The sequence below is a fragment of the Chrysemys picta genome, chromosome 11, assembly GCF_011386835.1.
Source record: "Chrysemys picta bellii isolate R12L10 chromosome 11, ASM1138683v2, whole genome shotgun sequence".
NCBI classification, from domain to species: domain Eukaryota; kingdom Metazoa; phylum Chordata; order Testudines; family Emydidae; genus Chrysemys; species Chrysemys picta.
This window is the reverse complement of record NC_088801.1, coordinates 32460396-32477626: the sequence shown is the minus strand read 5'-3', so window position 1 is coordinate 32477626 and position 17231 is coordinate 32460396. Positions and strand designations below refer to the sequence as shown.

The 17231-nt window shown below is 42.0% G+C and overlaps 1 protein-coding gene across 1 annotated transcript in view; it reads left to right on the top strand.

Moving 5' to 3' along the window:
- The first annotated feature begins 540 nt into the window (after nt 1-540).
- The window catches only part of ITGB6 (integrin subunit beta 6), a 66577-nt gene continuing 49886 nt past the window's right edge, over nt 541-17231 (top strand). The window contains exon 1 of the mRNA XM_005309421.4: nt 541-673. The gene's annotated coding sequence lies outside the window, so the exon portion shown is untranslated. The remainder of the gene's footprint in view (nt 674-17231) is intronic.

The following is a 17231-nucleotide window of genomic DNA, read 5'->3' as shown; positions in this document are numbered from 1 at the left end:
TGCTGAGAGCTACTGAACCAAACTGCAAACTCCATATCCTGGAAACCACTTCAAGCCAGGGGGTGCGGCAGCACCCCCTAGTTCCAGCACCTATGGTTTCACACGGACTACATTAATGCACACGAGATAGCGCCCACCCCTGTAGAGCACGCTGCAGCTCTGTGTAGAAAAGCCATGAGACTCCAACACTGTGATATCTAAGCATGGACTGCAATTGAAGGCTCCACTGATCACACCAAATAAGAGAAATAGAACTACTGAAAAGGAAGCATCCAGTAGTGTCCTTTTACCCAAGATCCCTTCAGAGTACTTTACTTGTTTAATTTTCTGGAGCCTGGAAAACCATTCATGGATCCCTCCTCAAAGAAAGAGGGTGGAGAGGTCAGTTGGCCTGACTACAAAGGAATTCAGTTCATCTCCTATTTTGTTTTCCAATGTGATATTCATTGGGAGCGAACTAAGCAATTCGGTTTAGTACAAAGTTTAATTTGACCTCACAGGATTCAATACTGAAAAGTTATTTTGGAATTTTATTTTTTTAGCATTAGCATTGAAATAGAAGAAAGAAAGGACCAAGATACATGAATGCCCTCCTCTCAACTGCAAGAAAACCAATCACATGGGACAAACATACGTGACCCTAACATATGATGCCTGCTCAGTTCAGAGGAAGGTAAAAATATGCAATGCAAACATGTGGTAGTGGAAAATTTCTTCCTGATCTCAACACTGGTGTTAAGTTTAATCCTACTGTGAGAGGGAATACCTGTAGCTTAAGTATTGTGCATTCTGAGGTGCTATGAGTGTCTGTTATTTTTAATGAAAGCTGAGATTGTCATGCAATCTCTTGATTCCATCAGCTGGGGCTCTAAGAAAAATACCAAATACCACAGGACTCTGGACAAAAATCATGATAGTTGGCAACATTAAAAATTGGCCTAAATGCCTCTGCCATCATAGCTAAAAGCAATCTGTACCTTTAATCAATTAAATAGCTCTTCTCTAAACTGAATATGCACATCCCTGCAAAAGAAAATTGGTTGTGATAATCCAGTTGAATATAATTATGGTATAATTTTTCTTTGTGTTGATGAAGCATACGGTCGGATTATTTTGGTCTTCCTTCTTGTAAGTGAACAGAGATTCCCTTCCCGTGAGAGATGAATTTATGGATATAGGTTCTTATTTTGTATTCCTTATCTTTGTTCCTTACACAGTTACACACAGATCCAAAATGGGTCTTTACATTTTCTCACTTTAAAAATCCACTATTCATTTCACTCCCCTGCTGTGTTAAATGTCTCTTTAAAAAGACCCCAGAAACAAACCAACAGTCACTCAATATGACGATATTCAATTATGGTGTCATATGCACATTTTTGACACACCCTTTTACATCCCTACCTTGGCCTTTTAACAAACCAGTTGAAAAGTTTCCACTTTAGGAGCTGGTGCTTCTGCATTTTTAGGAGCTGGTGCTTGTGCATTTTCCCGACATCCACAGGTAGGAAAGATGTAATCTGAAGCTAGATCTAAAAAATCTTGAATCCTTCAGGGTTCTTTATGGGCAAAGCAAGTCAACAAAATGAGCTATAAAAAGTATTGGTTGCCAAAATTCAGATGTGAAACAAATATTTGATGCTATTTTATTATGGTACCTTATTATATTCCTTGTAGGTAATAGATACACACATGTGTGAGTCGGAATTCTATACAAATAAATTACATTAAAAGAATATTATGGTTGCAAAGCCAAGCACTCAGCAGTTAGAAAGTGCCAGAATAAGGTTGGCTGTGCAATCTTAATTGTGCTTCCTTGGGCATATGGATTAATTTCATGACCTTGTACTATTTTTTCCCCACAGGACTCTTGTCTCATTCAGTTGAGCACTTTAGATATCCGTAACTGGTATATGGTCCTTAGGAGACCATCCTCAGCTGGTGCAAGTCCCACGGACTTGATTGGGTGATATCGTGCTCAGCATGTCTGAAAATCTGGCCCCTTATTAAGGTGCCTAACAATAGATATAGTTGCCTAACTTCAGGGACCAAACAAATTTTGTCCCAATAGAAAAATAATCATCCATCCCCCCAAAGCCATGATGGTATCTTGATTGAAATAAGAATGGCCTTATAATCATTGAAATGCATATGTCTACATATTTAAATCATGATCTAATGTCTGCACCCTTTGTATACCAGCCCAGGTAAAACGATATTTGTCTCATATGGACACTGATTCATTTGTCTAATCCTCTTTTTGTAGAATAAACAAAAGCAATGCTTAGTATTGCTATTTGTCCACGTTAGTTATTCAGACTTTTTATGTCATGTTACATTTATTTCTGGATGACTGCTCCTTTTAGAATAAACATTGTGATAAGTATGAGTGATTCATCAGCTACACTGACATTTTAAATTAAGGAACATGATAATCTAAGAAGCACTTCAATATGCTCAGCCAGATTCATGGTGTCTTTTACAATGTACGTGCAGCTCATCAACCTGGCAGACTCCATCAGCTCACTGAAACTTGCAATGAAAGGAAACTGATGGAGTGTCCCTCTACCAAGGTTCTGGGTACAAGAAAGTGCCCATTGATTGTTTAAAAAATGTAAGAGTGACTGGATTTTGGGCATCTCTGATCAGATGAATGTCCTGTGATTATCAAGATTTCATTTTTAGAAGTTCATTGAGAGAAGTATGTGTCACTGAAGTGAGGGTCTGTCAAACCACTGGAGTGGCTTGGACAGTGTCTGGGTGGATCTGAAACTCTTCTCTTAAATTCAGTATCACAAACAACTAATAAGAAAATGCAAATCAGTAGCTGGGATTTTCCTGCGTGTTTGTTCCAGCTCCAACTAAAGCAGCTCTCATGAATCAAAGGACTCCTGCAATAACTCCTATGTGTTTGCTGGGACACGGTGTGATGTCAGAAAAGCACCACAAAAAAGCTGAGCTTTATGGAGAAATCTGAAAGAGGATAACAAGGAAGCCCTTTGCAGATGTGTATTGGCGGCTCCTCCCATGCCTGAGGGGCAGCATGGGAGAAAGCACAAAGGTGCTTGTTTGAAAAGCGGGGACAAGCACAGGAGGAAGTCAGCATCTTGACATTGAGTGAGAAATGGTAGGTAGGGTGGGGATAGGCCATGAAAGGCCTTGAATGTGAAGTTTTTAATTGATGTGATAGAGAATGGGGAGCCAACAGAGCAAAGTATGGTGAGAGTGAAAAGCTACGAGAACGAATTTTGCAGCAGTATTCTGAATGGATGCGAGCAGGACAATGTTGTATTTGTCAAGGCCAGGCACACGTGTGTGGCAGTAATTGAGATGTGAGATGCTGACAGCCAGGATGAGAGTTTTAGCAGTGTGGATGGGTAGGGGAAAGGCTTTATTTTAGAGACATTATGCAGAAACAATCAACAAGACTTGGGCATAGTCTGGATGGGGGGACCTAAAGAGAGGCATGAGTCAGAGTACACTCAGGTTATGGGTCTAAGAGACAAACAGGCTGGTGGTGTCACCCACAGAAGTCAAGAATGAGGTAGTGGGGAGCAACAAATGGGGGGGGGTCATTAAAAGCTCTGTTTAAGCCTTGTTGAGCTTGAGCTCACAGCTAGACATCCATGACAGGATGTCAGAAAGAAAAACCACGATCTGAATTGGATTGAAGCGAAAGGTGTGGAGTAGAGATGAGATACTCCTGAAGCACCAGGAAATGCATTGATTCAGTACAGTCCCCAAACAACTTCTGAAAACATGGCTCCTATGGCTGCCCAGTGGAGATTAAAGCTATCCTCTCCTGGTGAGACCCTCAAAAGTGTGGAGGTGAAAATACCATCTGTCCTCCCCAGGCCTGAATACCTACTTGCAAGCAGTGACCCCTGTTTGCACAGGAAAGTATAGTTTGCCCCTCAGTATGTCAGTGGAAGTGAACCAAGCCCATGATGATGCCTGGGCTGTTAAGCAGAATGTTAATAGGGAAAATAAAAATCCAAAGAAGAGCAGACGTAAAGGTTTCTCACAAGAATGCACTAAGAAAGTTCTTAAGCCAAGAAGGGCCACTCAAGCAAATGCTAGTGATTCTGTGTCTGTGCCCAAGCCTGAACTGATTCTAGTGAAACCTACTTCCTGAAGCACAGGTGCTTCTTTCAAGCAAACAATAATTATAATATCTTCGTCAAGCACATCACCATAACAACTAATGAAGCAAAAATGCATCCTTTGAGTAATCTCCATGAAGATTACGAACAGATGAAAGAAGAATGCAGGTAAAAAGCGAAGTCTCTGAAGGTTCATTACTGATAATTTTCAAAGCACTGGCAAAAATCAGGTTATTATAGTTCATTCCAAAAAAAAAAAGCAAACAAAATGAATGGGGTCTTCTGAAGAGCCAGCAAAAAATCCCCTGAAAATCATACAAAAAGTAGTAGAAAGTGACGATATAAACTCAGTTCAGTACTTGGAGGTGAAAACAAGTTTTATTATTCAGAGCGAGCAAACTCGTGGTGAGGGAACTCTGGCGAAAGCAAGTATTATATCAGGAATGCTGCTTTATGCACGCATTTTATGGAAGTTAGATCTTGGTGGATTTCAAAAGCCGCAGCAGTTTGAATAGAGGGTTATAAAATTGTATATCTGCTTTTTTCACATTATCCTTTAATCATGATAATTGTTTAATATTTTTAAGAAACAAGAAATAAAAATGAAGCTTAAAAATTTCATCCAATTATGATAAATACTTAACTGGTATAAGAGATCATTAGCAACCGCACTCCATTGCTGGTACTGTGTCTTAAAGGACCCTAATTGAAATCACATCCATGATTGTGGCTCATGAGTTACATACTCTGCAAGAGTGGAAATTAGTAAATGCTCATCTGTATTCTTTACCACCCACCTTTACTCCAGCATGGCTTGTGCATAGAGGGTACTTCCAACATGTTTCTTTAGATTTCTCACCTTAGGTGAAATTCATATGACTGGCACAAAACCCAAGTAAACAGGCTTCACATGGCTCGAAGAATGGAATCTTTCGCTGCCCATCACCTGTGTCCAGGATGCAGCGCATCTTCACAACCAGTCCATGGCTGCTGCTACAGCAGGGCTCCTAGCTAGTGATTCTGTGCAGTTGGCAGAACTCTTCTCCATAGCTCCACCATTTCCCTAACCCACCCCTGAACTCTGCCTGGATGCTTCTTTAGAGAGACATGATCCACAGCAAGCCGGGGGTTGTGAAGCCCCTTGTGCATGGCCTCTGGACTCCCTGTTCTTCCCACCACAAAGCAATTAGCCTGGCTAAATGGGAGAAGTAGGATTCTGCCCTCTTTTAGAGGAGCTTATCCTAGGAGATCAGTAACACTATAAATCAAAAGTGGGAATAGCGTTGGAAAATCCTATAGTCGTTGACTAAATTTAAGTGTAATGAATAACTAATAGCTATGACTCAACTGTCTACCTTTCTTCCCTGTCTAGCAAAACAACAGTGTACTGTCCACTGGTTCTGGATAGATTTTTCACATAGTTTCAGGTAATGATTAACTGTAACTGACTAAAATACCTTCAGGAGGAGCGTTGAGACATTTGACAAATAGTTAAGTTCAAAAGTATAGTCAAGTTGTTCCCATAGCTCTTCTTCCATTCAAAAATATTTCTTCATAAAACTTGAGAACTATTTAATTTTAAAGTTGTCCCATGTCTTATAAAAATAAAGTCAGTATCTTCATTAAATATTTCCATTATCCAAAAGGATTCTATTCACTAGCTACATGTATATAAAGTGTGTATGAGTTTGTATAATCGATGTATAATATACATAAACAGAAGTCATTTCAACAACCATAGAACTGCAGCCATCTCTTGGGTGGGACATAACAGATGTTTAACAGTATATATTGTAGGAAAACTGCATAAGGACAGGAAGTGACGAAGAATACAGTATGAAAATAAAGGGCGAATTGGGCAGGACACTATGGCTAACTCTTCTCCTCTTGTGAAAAGTACCATTGGATTTTCCCAAGATAGTTCTCTCTGTGATCCCCAGTATCATTAATGTTTGTTTGGAATACTAGACTTAATTCTCCAGAAAATTTATCCTGACCAGGCATTTTACTGAGTGCCATCTCTAGTACCCATTGCATTGAGCCTACAGGTAAGCTTACTTTTCTTGCTTTTTAAAGCTGCAGGGCTCTAGGCCAGGGGCGGGCAAACTTTTTGGCCTGAGGGCTGCATCGGGTTTCGTAAATTGTACGGAGGGCTGGTCAGGGGAGGGGGTCGTTGCTCGGCCCCCACCTCCTATCTGCACCCCCCCCGGACTCCTGCCCCATCCAACCTCCCCTGGCCCTGTTCCCTGATGGCCCCTCTGTGACCCCCTGCCCCATCCACACTCCCCCGCTCCCTGTCCCCCTGACTGCCCCCGGACCCTATCCCCCGTCCCATCCAATCCCTCCTCTCATTCCTAACGGCCCCCCTGGGACTCCTACCCCTTCTCCCTGTCCCCTGATTGCCCCCGGAACCTCTACCCCTGACTGCCCCCTGCCACCCCATCCAACCCCCTACCCCTGACTGCCCCCCAGGACCCCTGTTTCTCCTCCAACCGCCCCAACCCCTATCCACACCCCCGCCCCCTGACCACCACCCCGAACTCCCCTGCCCCCTATCCAACCCCCGCTGCTCCCTGCCCGTGCTGCCTGGAGCACCGGGCCACGCTGCCACAACCACCACACAGCACAGAGCACCGGGTCAGGCCGGGCTCTGCAGCTGCGCTGCCCCAGGAACTCACCGCCCAGAGCATTGCGCCGGTGGCGGAGCAAGCGAGCTGAGGCTGTGGGGGAGGGGGGACAGCAGGGTAGGGGCCGGGGGCGAGCCTCCCGGGCCAGGAGCTCGGGGGTCGGGTAGGACGGTCCCGTGGGCCGTAGTTTGCCCACCCCTGCTCTAGGCAGTTGTGGACTGCTTGCTACCTACATTTGAGCTAAGTGTGCCAATCAAGACTTCAAAGTGTAAAAATCACTTCTCAGCTAAGATCATGTGTGGTATCAGTTTAAAGTGTCATGTGATCTCTATTGATTTATAAAATAAAGCATCCCATGGCCTGACTTGGGGGGGGAAAACATTATTCTGAGGATCCATGTCAGCAAGAGAAGAACTGTATTGATTTTTTTCACAAAATGCCAGTCTTGCACTCAGCTCTGATTCAAGAAGAAGCCTGAAGACATAGCTGCGCATCATGCTCTGAAAGCCAACAGTCACTTCTGCATCTACTTTTTCATTGGACACAGATGGTGCAGAGTCTCGACTTTCCCAGTGTCCGAGAAAAGGACCTGGATATGAGTGAGTTGTTCAGGTCTACATCCAGACACAATGAGGGAGATGCTACTTATCTGGATGAAGGATCTTGTCTAGGGCAGGGTAGTTTCTGCCCTCATAATTAAGATTTGTCCATCCTTTGTTCTCATTTTGTTGAAGACATTGTTCCTAGAATCCCTGGTGAGGAGTGATCGGCACAGCAGGGATCCGTGTGTGTGAAAAGGCACCTTTAAGCCTTCTTTTTACTCCCCTAATACTGAGGCAATTCAGGTACCAGTCTGGCTTTCAGTGCATGTCTTAAGGCTACTCTAATTTGCTCTGGCCACAAAGGCTCCTGAGCGCCATTCCAGTAGCAATGGATTACCAGGGATCACCAGGGCACATGGTTAGCAAGGAGGTGAAGGGGTAGGAGACTGTACAATGGCTGAATGCCATGTGGAATTTCCCTGACTAAAATTGCCTTAGGGCTACCATGCATGACCTGAGCAGCACAAAGCAGCACCAATATGCCAGAAGATAGAGAGAACCCATTGGGTTTACCCCGGGCAGAAACAGATTCATGATCACAACATCAGCCCACTCAACCTGAATTTGATCAAGCTTGCCCACAAGTAGATGGGAAATTCTATACACTGAGAAAAATCTGATTATTTCCAAGCAAAGGAAACCAGGATTTAAAAAAATTCCAGTGGGCAGAACTTCTGAGACACAGACAGGGTGGTACAGCGAATCTTCTTTTATCTCCATGACAGCTGCAGCATAGGAGTTTAAAAATTCTCTATGCTGTTATCAAACCAGTCCTAGCAGGGGGATGGATTTATGACTGCACAGTCTCTAGATATTATGATCTTAAAATAAGTAAATGAGGTACTCTATCATGAATTTGTTAATGTTTAGTCACTGACACTGACACTCCCTGGGTAAGCAGAGGTGTACAATGATGTATAAAACACAATACCTTAAACATTTACATGTTCATGATACAGATGTAAATTGAAGAATTATGTCACATACATAAATCATTCATTTGCACATGCATGTTAAAACTTATTTTCCATGCAATATTTGCCTTTTGGGTGATTGTTAGAGGAGGCAAAGGTCTGGCTTTATTTTTTCAAAGGCAACAGAGTGAATGTAACAGGCAAAAACAGTTACAGTATTCACTATCAGAATATAACAAGATTACAATAAATCAGACTTTCCATTACAGCTGGGTGAATTCTTCAGAAAGCTTGCTATGAATAGTAGTTTGAATTTTTAGATCGTCTTTGATTGCATTCAAAACCCTTTTTTGTTCACTGTTCATGAAAACTCTAGTAAACAAGATTGCCAGGAATGTTTGCAAAACCAATAAATGTTCACTGAATACTAGAGAATATTCATGTAAAGCAGTTTTAGTGTATATTTGCAATAGAAACCTAACTCCTAATAGTGATGCTAATCTAATCAGAAAACAGAAAGAACCCCCTATGAGCTGGGTGTCTAAGCAATGCTGTTCATACTTTCATAATGCTGTTCATAATTTCTAACTTCAAATACTTGCAATGAGCAACAGAAAGAACTATATTCATGGATGTTATGTGATGAATCATTCTGAACAAATTGCATACATTTAAGAAATTTCTGTCCAACACTATTTTCTACATAACCAACATGGCAGCACGCATTGCATTATCACAGTTAGCAGCAGTACGAAATACTCACCAATTTCAGACCAAAAAGGAACACTGGTAACTTAAAAATTACAAACTGTTAAATAAAAATCACACATTTCTTTACTTTTGTTAGTAACAACATTTTAAATTATTAAAAGTGACAATTTTTAAAATCAAATTTATTTGTCTCTATTTTCTTTGTATAACACAACAAGGACAATTCAAATCAATTAAATCAGTTTCATTTTTGTTTATAGACAGTTTCAATTTCAGGTTTTTAGTGCTGCAGTGTGAGTTTCAAACACTGCTTGGAAATGTTTGTGTATTTAAAGACAACAGTTTTTAATGAAATTTAAGTATTATGGCAACAATGGTCTTATCTTTGATAAAAAGTTGTTTTACAACATTTAAATTTTAGGTTAAACATAAGTTGACAGTGTCCCTTTTAATTCCTTTTCTACCATTTTCATGAGACTGTATTGTGTTACAGTAATGGCAATGTATTTAAAATACAATTCACTGATCAAGACATTAGAAACAGTTTGCTTTAGTTTTAGAGCCATATATCTCACTGAGCACATACTAAAAATGATAGAAGGAATGTTCCGTTTATTCCATTATAGAGAGGTAAGGATTTTACAGGATGAGTTTGAAAAAACATATTAACATTAATAGCCTGAGAAATATTCAGCAAAGAAGCTGAATCAATATTATGTAAGGTTCTTAAATATATAGTTTGGTTGAACATTGCTAGAGGCAGAGAGGTAATGTACTACCTGCACTGCGTATAAACTTCCACTATAAAGTCCCACTATAGGGAGAACGTTGTTTCTCAGGCACAGAACAGTAAAGTCCCCAGAAGATGGCAGCACTTTGTGTGAAGAGCTTTTGAAAACCCAAGTATGAGACTTTTCCCTGAAATAACAGGTGTGAGTGAATCCATTCACAGGTCTAAAGGGTTTGAACATGTTACTGTAAATGGAGCCAATGTGGTCAAGATTCAAAATGACATATCGGAACCTTACCATTCTCGTGTGTTTTGTTTGTTGCTTGAACCCACTGTCTCAGGTCTGCTAAGCCATTTGGCACTGACCAGAATATAGTTACCAATTTCAGTGACTCTCCCTATGCTAGCCACATTCAAGCTGTATTTCAGCAAAGAATCAGCCTGCCATATATGTAACTTCAGCAAGATGTTTATAGTTTTAATAGGAACTATGAGGACAGTCCTCGGGAGAAATTCTTAGTGCGCACTGGTGAAAGGGATTGCTCCCACTAGAGTCTTTAAATGTTACCTGTTCTTGGTGAGAAACTGACTGGTGGCAAAAGAGAATCACACAGGGTGGGCAAATCCATTTTCCCTTTTTTTAGAAGTAGGATTGTCTGAACTTTATACATTAACTGGTTCACATTGTGCTTGAGAGCTGAGGTAAGGAGAGGCAGAGAGGGGAAAATCCAATGACAAATGTGGATCTGACATAGCAGAGGGCTGGCAAAATGAGAAGCCCCCTTTCCATGCTCCAGGTCCTGTATCATGGCACCTTCCTTGGCTGAGGATGGCTGGATAGGGCTTGCTGGGGGAGTTCCTGACAGCTTCTGGAAGTTTAAACAGAATAGGGCCTAGCCCCCCAAATGAACTAACCTGCCACTCCTCACAAGCCCAACCCCCATTATACCCCAGACACACCTGTCCAGACACGGCCACTGGTCCCTGTCCTCTCACCGCCCCCCTTAGCACTGCGCTTCCTCATGCCTCTCGGTGCTGCCCTGATGGGGCTCACCTGGGAATCCCTCACCTCTCCATAGGGCAGGAGGGGAGCTTCCTCAGCCCTGGAAGGAGTGGGGGTTGCTCTGGGGTCAGAGAGGAGGGGATGCAGAACTAGCTGTGGAGCAAAGGAGTAGGTGTTTCAGGAGTGCTCCTGGCCCTTTAAAAGTGGGGGCATAGGCAGGACCTCTGTGTCCTCCATGTGTTTGAGGGAGAAGGAAGCCCCTCAGCACTTGAAGCTGTGAGATATTGAAAAGTAGCCGGGCACAGAGGTTTCCCCATGGACCCGAAAAGGAGCCAAAATGGTACTAAGCTGTACCATACAGTAAAGTGACCTCCCTGGAAGTGGGGAAAACTTTGACGATGTAACCAAGAAGGTAAAACCCAAACTCAGGCAGGAGTCCTGCAGCTGCCTGGCTCTGAACAGTGTTGAGTTGGCTTGCAGTCAAGGACAGAAGCCTCGTCGCTTTGCAGCGTTTCCACCTGAGTCCAGGAGAACTTTAGCAGGTTATTTTTGCTTTGAGTGTGAAAGTTTGTCCAAATCTGAAAATCAAACAAATCTCTAGGAGTGGTCACCCGTGCAAAGCAAATTCAGAACACGCACGCGCACAAACACACACCCTGAACTGAAGCCACCAAGTCCTGACTTCTGGCTGAGGTACATATAAATTGAAAAACTACTCTTAGTGAACTGTTTACTTTTCATTTCAGCATTTGTAAGCATTTTGGCTCTTTGTCTTTCTGTGCAGATCTGTTTTAGAGCTAGATTATGTCTCTACCTGAGTTCAGGGCAGACTGGAGAATGAATCATAACTCACTGAGTCACAGTTCTTCAACACCCTCCAGGCCTCCATTTCACTTTGCTCAGGGTGGGTGGGGGAGGAAATGACTTCCCTCTGTGTAATCGGCTAGTTACAGTGACTAAGGAACAGGGGATGTGGTGCCAAAGCTCCTCCCATTTTGTCTGTTTCTCTCAGGGGGGAGCACTGGGCAAGCAGCTCAATGGGCCTGCAGACACAGTCTGAGCAGTGGGGCATTACTGCTCCTTACTCCCTTGTATAGCCAAGTAAGGGCTGACAAGCTAGCCCTGAATGTTTACAGCTGTTTCTTTGTATCTGGGACATTTTCTGTTGCAGTGATATCATCCATCTCCAGCTGTGCTAATGAACAAAGGGAGCAAGAGGCAGCAAGCCACATTAACTGACATTAAAGCATATGAGTTCAGACTAGTTTTATTTATTTTGTGAAGTGCTCCATTCGGTGACATCATTAAATACCAAGAGGGTTCCATACACACAAAAATTAAAAAAATTAAAAATCTCACCTGGCTGTGTAATATGAGTTTCCCTATTATATAAAATTGCCAGAGGCATTACGTCTTCCAGCAGGCATTGAGGTACTACTGCCAACTGTACCTCCCCATACAGCCAGGAGTGATGCTGTAGCGGACAGGCGCACGACACTGTCTTCTACATCAAATTACTGCTGCTGTGGGTAGTTGTTTTATCTACATCTGACCATTCCATGTTTACAAGTATTCAAATCTCCATGGGGTTACTTGAATCAGCAGTAGTTCAGAAGGGCTAGTGTAAGCTCTGAAGTTTTAGACCTTTTTTCAGGGAACCTTATTTGGGTAATCAATACGCAGCCTTTGAAGAATCTCTGTTATAGATGGTCTTTGGAACCAGGTGTTTCCAGTTGACAGGAATATCTTTCTGGGCAGTCACCCAATCCAGAGAAAATGAGTCTCTCTGTCTGCTGTCCTACAGAAAGCCTCAAGCTTCTTGGCTCAGCAGATATAAAGGTAACATCTTATTTAGACGGGAAGTATCTCTATTAAGTGACCAAGCACTACTGACGGGCACAGAGTTTGCAACTCCACCCTCCCAATCGCCATACTGAGCAAATAAATTCTTGGGAATGAGTGACAGTCAGGTAGGAAATCTTTTAAGAGGTTTTTCTTGGGAATTCCTTGGCTGGCAATCTGTTCTGGAGGCCAGATGGGGAAAGGAAGAACTAGCCATGTGACCCAAATGTAAAGTCACCTCCCTCCAGCCCTGAGTGCAAGGGGTTCTAAATCATTACCATTCTGATTAGGCATTTTACACCCACTTTGCAGAGGTGTAAATGACTAAGCTGCAGGGCAACTGAGAAGCTGGCCCACTGTGTCCACTTGCCACACCATTCTCCAAGAACAGGGGTGGATTTAAAACAATCTCTGCCTGTAGACACCAAGCCCTTGAATTCCCCAACAATGACCATTCAAGGGAATTACTGTAACTTTTCAGCTGTAATAAATCCCACATGCTACATGGTTTTATGGGGGTGGGAGTAGTAAGCAGTCCCAAGAATCAGAAGGTATGTAGCCTATGAAGTAAAAAGTTCATGTGTATGAACTTTTCTTCTTAGTGGGTAGCTCTCCAATTCCCAGTTATTGAGATGGGTTTTTCCTTGCCTTCAGGCATCTGTGTGTCCTACTGACCTTTTTTCCTGGGTAGATCAGTCTTCTGTGGAGCCAGCATCCCCTCTCTTCCAGAGCTTGCCTAGTTTGGAAAGAACCCATAGACGTTTTGTCCGGGACTGGGTTCCTAAAGTGTAACTGTCATATCTAATACATCAATTCCTAACTTACTAGCTTCAGAGCTTGGCTTTTTTCAAAGGGAAAGTGTTTATTCAGATGAAGATGCATGAACTATTAGGCATTCTTTTGTATGCAAACATGTTCTGTTTTAGAATCTTTACACAATCTTTATTTCTGGCCACCACCCTTCCATTTGGATTTGACTCAATGAATGAAACAAGATCTTGCTTGTCAGGAAAGCTACACATTAGCTATAGAAAGAAAATACTTTTTTTTTTTTTGCATTCCTTTAGGATATATTTTAGTTTGGCTTCATATGTGCCTAAGACGCATCTTCCCTGGTTTTGTACCTTTTCAAAGCTTTTTCACTACCAGATTTCTGATTTTTTTCAGCGGGCAGCTATAATGTCTTTTTGTGCTATCTTTGATATACTATAAAGGGTAGGAATAAGAGAAAGACTGCACATACACTCTGAGACCACAGAAATCTTATTCACAGGGCAGAATCTTTTGAAATGTCCCAGGTTCCATGATCACAAAAAGCTTATATTTTTAGTAAAAAGAAGAACAGGAGTACTTGTGGCACCTTGGAGACTAACAAATTTATTTGTTAGTCTCTAAGGTGCCACAAGTACTCCTGTTCTTCTTTTTGCGGATACAGACTAACACGGCTGCTACTCTGAAACCTATATTTTTAGTGTTGCCCATCTTTTAAAATAATGAGCCAAATTCTACTGTGTTGCACTGGTGTAACTGAGAGCAGAATTTGGCCTAATAGGAATATGCAAGGGGCCCAGAGCTGATAGAAATCAATATAATAGTATTCTTAGTGCTGATGCTTCAAAGTGGCCATGAAAAAAGAAGATGGATGAAAGGGTAAACAGGGAGAGAAGGAATTGGTCCTGGAAACAGCAGATCTAGTCTAAGGGGAGAGTTTGCAGGTACAGACAGAAAAATGGGGTCATTATGATCCGTGAAAGATGTGCAGTGTTTGGGGAGGAGAAAAGGAAATAATGGTTTTCAGGAAGTAGACTGCTCATCCTTAAAAAGATATGTATATATGTTTGAAGGATCCAACCTTAGAAGATATGTTAAGTGTACTTAGATTTCCAGATAGCCTTTAATAAGGTCCGTCACCAAAGGCTCTTATGTAAATGAAATTGTCATGGGATAAGAGGGAAGATCCTTTCATAGATTGAGAACTGGTTAAAAGACAGGGAACAAAGGGTAGGAATAAATGGTAAATTTTCAGAATGGAGAGGGGTAACTAGTGGTGTTCCCCAAGGGTCAGTCCTAGGACCAACCCTATTCAACTTATTCATCAATGATCTGGAGAAAGGGGTAAGCAGTGAGGTGGCAAAGTTTGAAGATGATACTAAACTGCTCAAGATAGTTAAGACCAAAGCAGTCTGTGAAGAACTTCAAAAAGATCTCACAAAACTAAGTGATTGGGCAACAAAATGGCAAATGAAATTTAATGTGGATAAATGTAAAGTAATGCACATTGGAAAAAATAACCCCAACTATACATACAATATGATGGGGGCTAATTTATCTACAACTAATCAGGAAAGAGATAGTTCGTGGATAGATCTCTGAAGACGTCCATGCAGTGTGCAGCAGCAGTCAAAAAAGCAAGCAGGATGTTCGGAATCATTAAAAAAGGGATGGAGAATAAGATGAAGAATATCTTATTGCCCTTATATAAATCCATGGTACGCCCACACCTTGAATACTGCGTACAGATGTGGTCTCCTCATCTCAAAAGAGATATACTGGCAATAGAAAAGGTTCAGAGAAGGACAACTAAAATGATTAGGGGTTTGGAACAGGTCCCATATGAGGAGAGATTAAAGATTAAAGAGATTTCAGTTTAGAAAAGAGGAGACTAAGGGCATGGCTACACTTGCAGTTGTAGAGCACTGGGAGTTACTGCAGTAAGGAAAACGCTGCCGAGTGTTTACACTCTCAGCTGGAAGCGCGCTGGCATGGCCACATTATCAGCTCTTGCAACACCACAGAGAGCAGTGCATTGTGATAGTTATCCCAGCATGCAAGTGGCTGCAATGTGCTTTTCAAATGCGGGGGGTGAGGTGAAGTGTGACAGGGAGTGCATTGTGTGTATGTGGAGGGAGAGAGAGTGGGTTTTGGGGGGGCTGAGTGTGTGTCAGCATGCTGTCTTGCAAGTTCAGACAGCAGCAAACCTCCCTCCCCCACCCCTGCCTCTCTCTCACTCACTCAAAGGAAGCAGCATTCCTCAGTAATGGTTCCTTTGTCCCAGAGCAGATAAGCAGCCAGCTGTCAGAAACGGAGCTTTGAAAGGGCATATCTGCATTCCTACAGCAATTGTACAGCGAGTTCAAAACAATGACAAGAGTGGCCACTTGACTTAAGTGGATTATGGGATGTTTCTGGCGGTCAATCAGAGCGCAGTAATGCAACACCTTGTTCACACTGGTGCCGTGGCGCTCCAGCAGGGGCGCAGCAAATGTTATTTCACTCGCCGAGGTGGAGTACCAGCAGTGCTGTAGTCACAGAGTCAGAACACTCTACGTGCCTTGCCAGTGTGGACAGGTAGTGCACTAGTGCATCTGGGGCTCCTTTATTGCACTGTAACTCGCAAGTGTAGCCAAGACCAAAGGGGGGATATGATAGAGGTATATAAAATCATGAGTGGTGTGGAGAAAGTGAATAAGGAAAAGTTATTTACTTGTTCCCATAATATAAGAACTATGGACCACCAAATGAAATTAATGGGCAGCAGGTTTAAAACAAATAAAAGGGAGCTCTTCTTCACACAGTGCACAGTTAACCTGTGGAACTCCTTGCCTGAGGAGGTTGAGAAGGCTAGGACTATAACAGGGTTTAAAAGAGAACTAGATAAATTCTTGGAGGTTAAGTCCATTAATGACTATTAGCCAGGATGAATAAGGAATGGTGTCCCGAGCCTCTGTTTGTCAAAGGATGGAGATGGATAGCAGGAGAGAGATCACTTGATCATTACCTGTTAGGTTCGCTCCCTCTGGGGTACCTGGCATTGGCCACTGTCGATAGATAGGATACTGGGCTGGATGGGTCTTTGGTCTGACCTAGTATGGCCTTTCTTATGTTCTTAAGGTCAAAGGCAGTATGACTAGTGCATGTGAATTTTTATTTAGTTAGTTTGTAAATATGCTGTAATTTTTAGTCTGTTTTATTTTAAACATTGTCCATCCAAGGGACAAAAACAATAGCGTATTTGTTCACATAAACTATTTGGTGAATATTATGAACAGCAAATACATTAGCTGAAATTGGAATCAGTTTGTGAAGCATAGAAAGGGCAAATTTTAGTTAAAATAAATCACCAAGACTTGTGAGATCTAACGTCAGGGACAACTTGGGTCCCTGTAACTCCTAGTGTAATGAACTGGCTCAGACATACTGAAATGATCAAAAATGGAATGACGTATGTATTTGTAAGTTTTATTTTGGTACACAGGTTATTATTAACATTACTTATAATTTATACAGTAGAGTCTAATGTTTGACATGTGCTGTTACAAACACATTATGAAGAGAGAGTCCCTGTTCCAAACAACTTATACGCTAAAAAGGACAAAAGGATAAAAGGTGGGGGGGAATAAAACAACATATAAACATGGGTTTTTGTTATTTTTAAATTTCCTTTCATAATAATAGTAACCTTTCCTCCAAGGAGTTAAATGTGTCTTAAAAACCACCTCACAACATCTTAAAGATTGTGACTTTCCCAAGGCTATACTGTGAGTCAGTGGCAGAGTTGGGAATTGAAGCCTGGTGTTCAAGCCACCATTCCCCTTCTCTAACCATACTGTCTTTCCTTGCATCTTGTACTCACTACTGTTGTTTCACTGTTGTGAAGGTTGGGTGAGTTTTTTTTGTTCCCCACATGCTTTGAAATGCA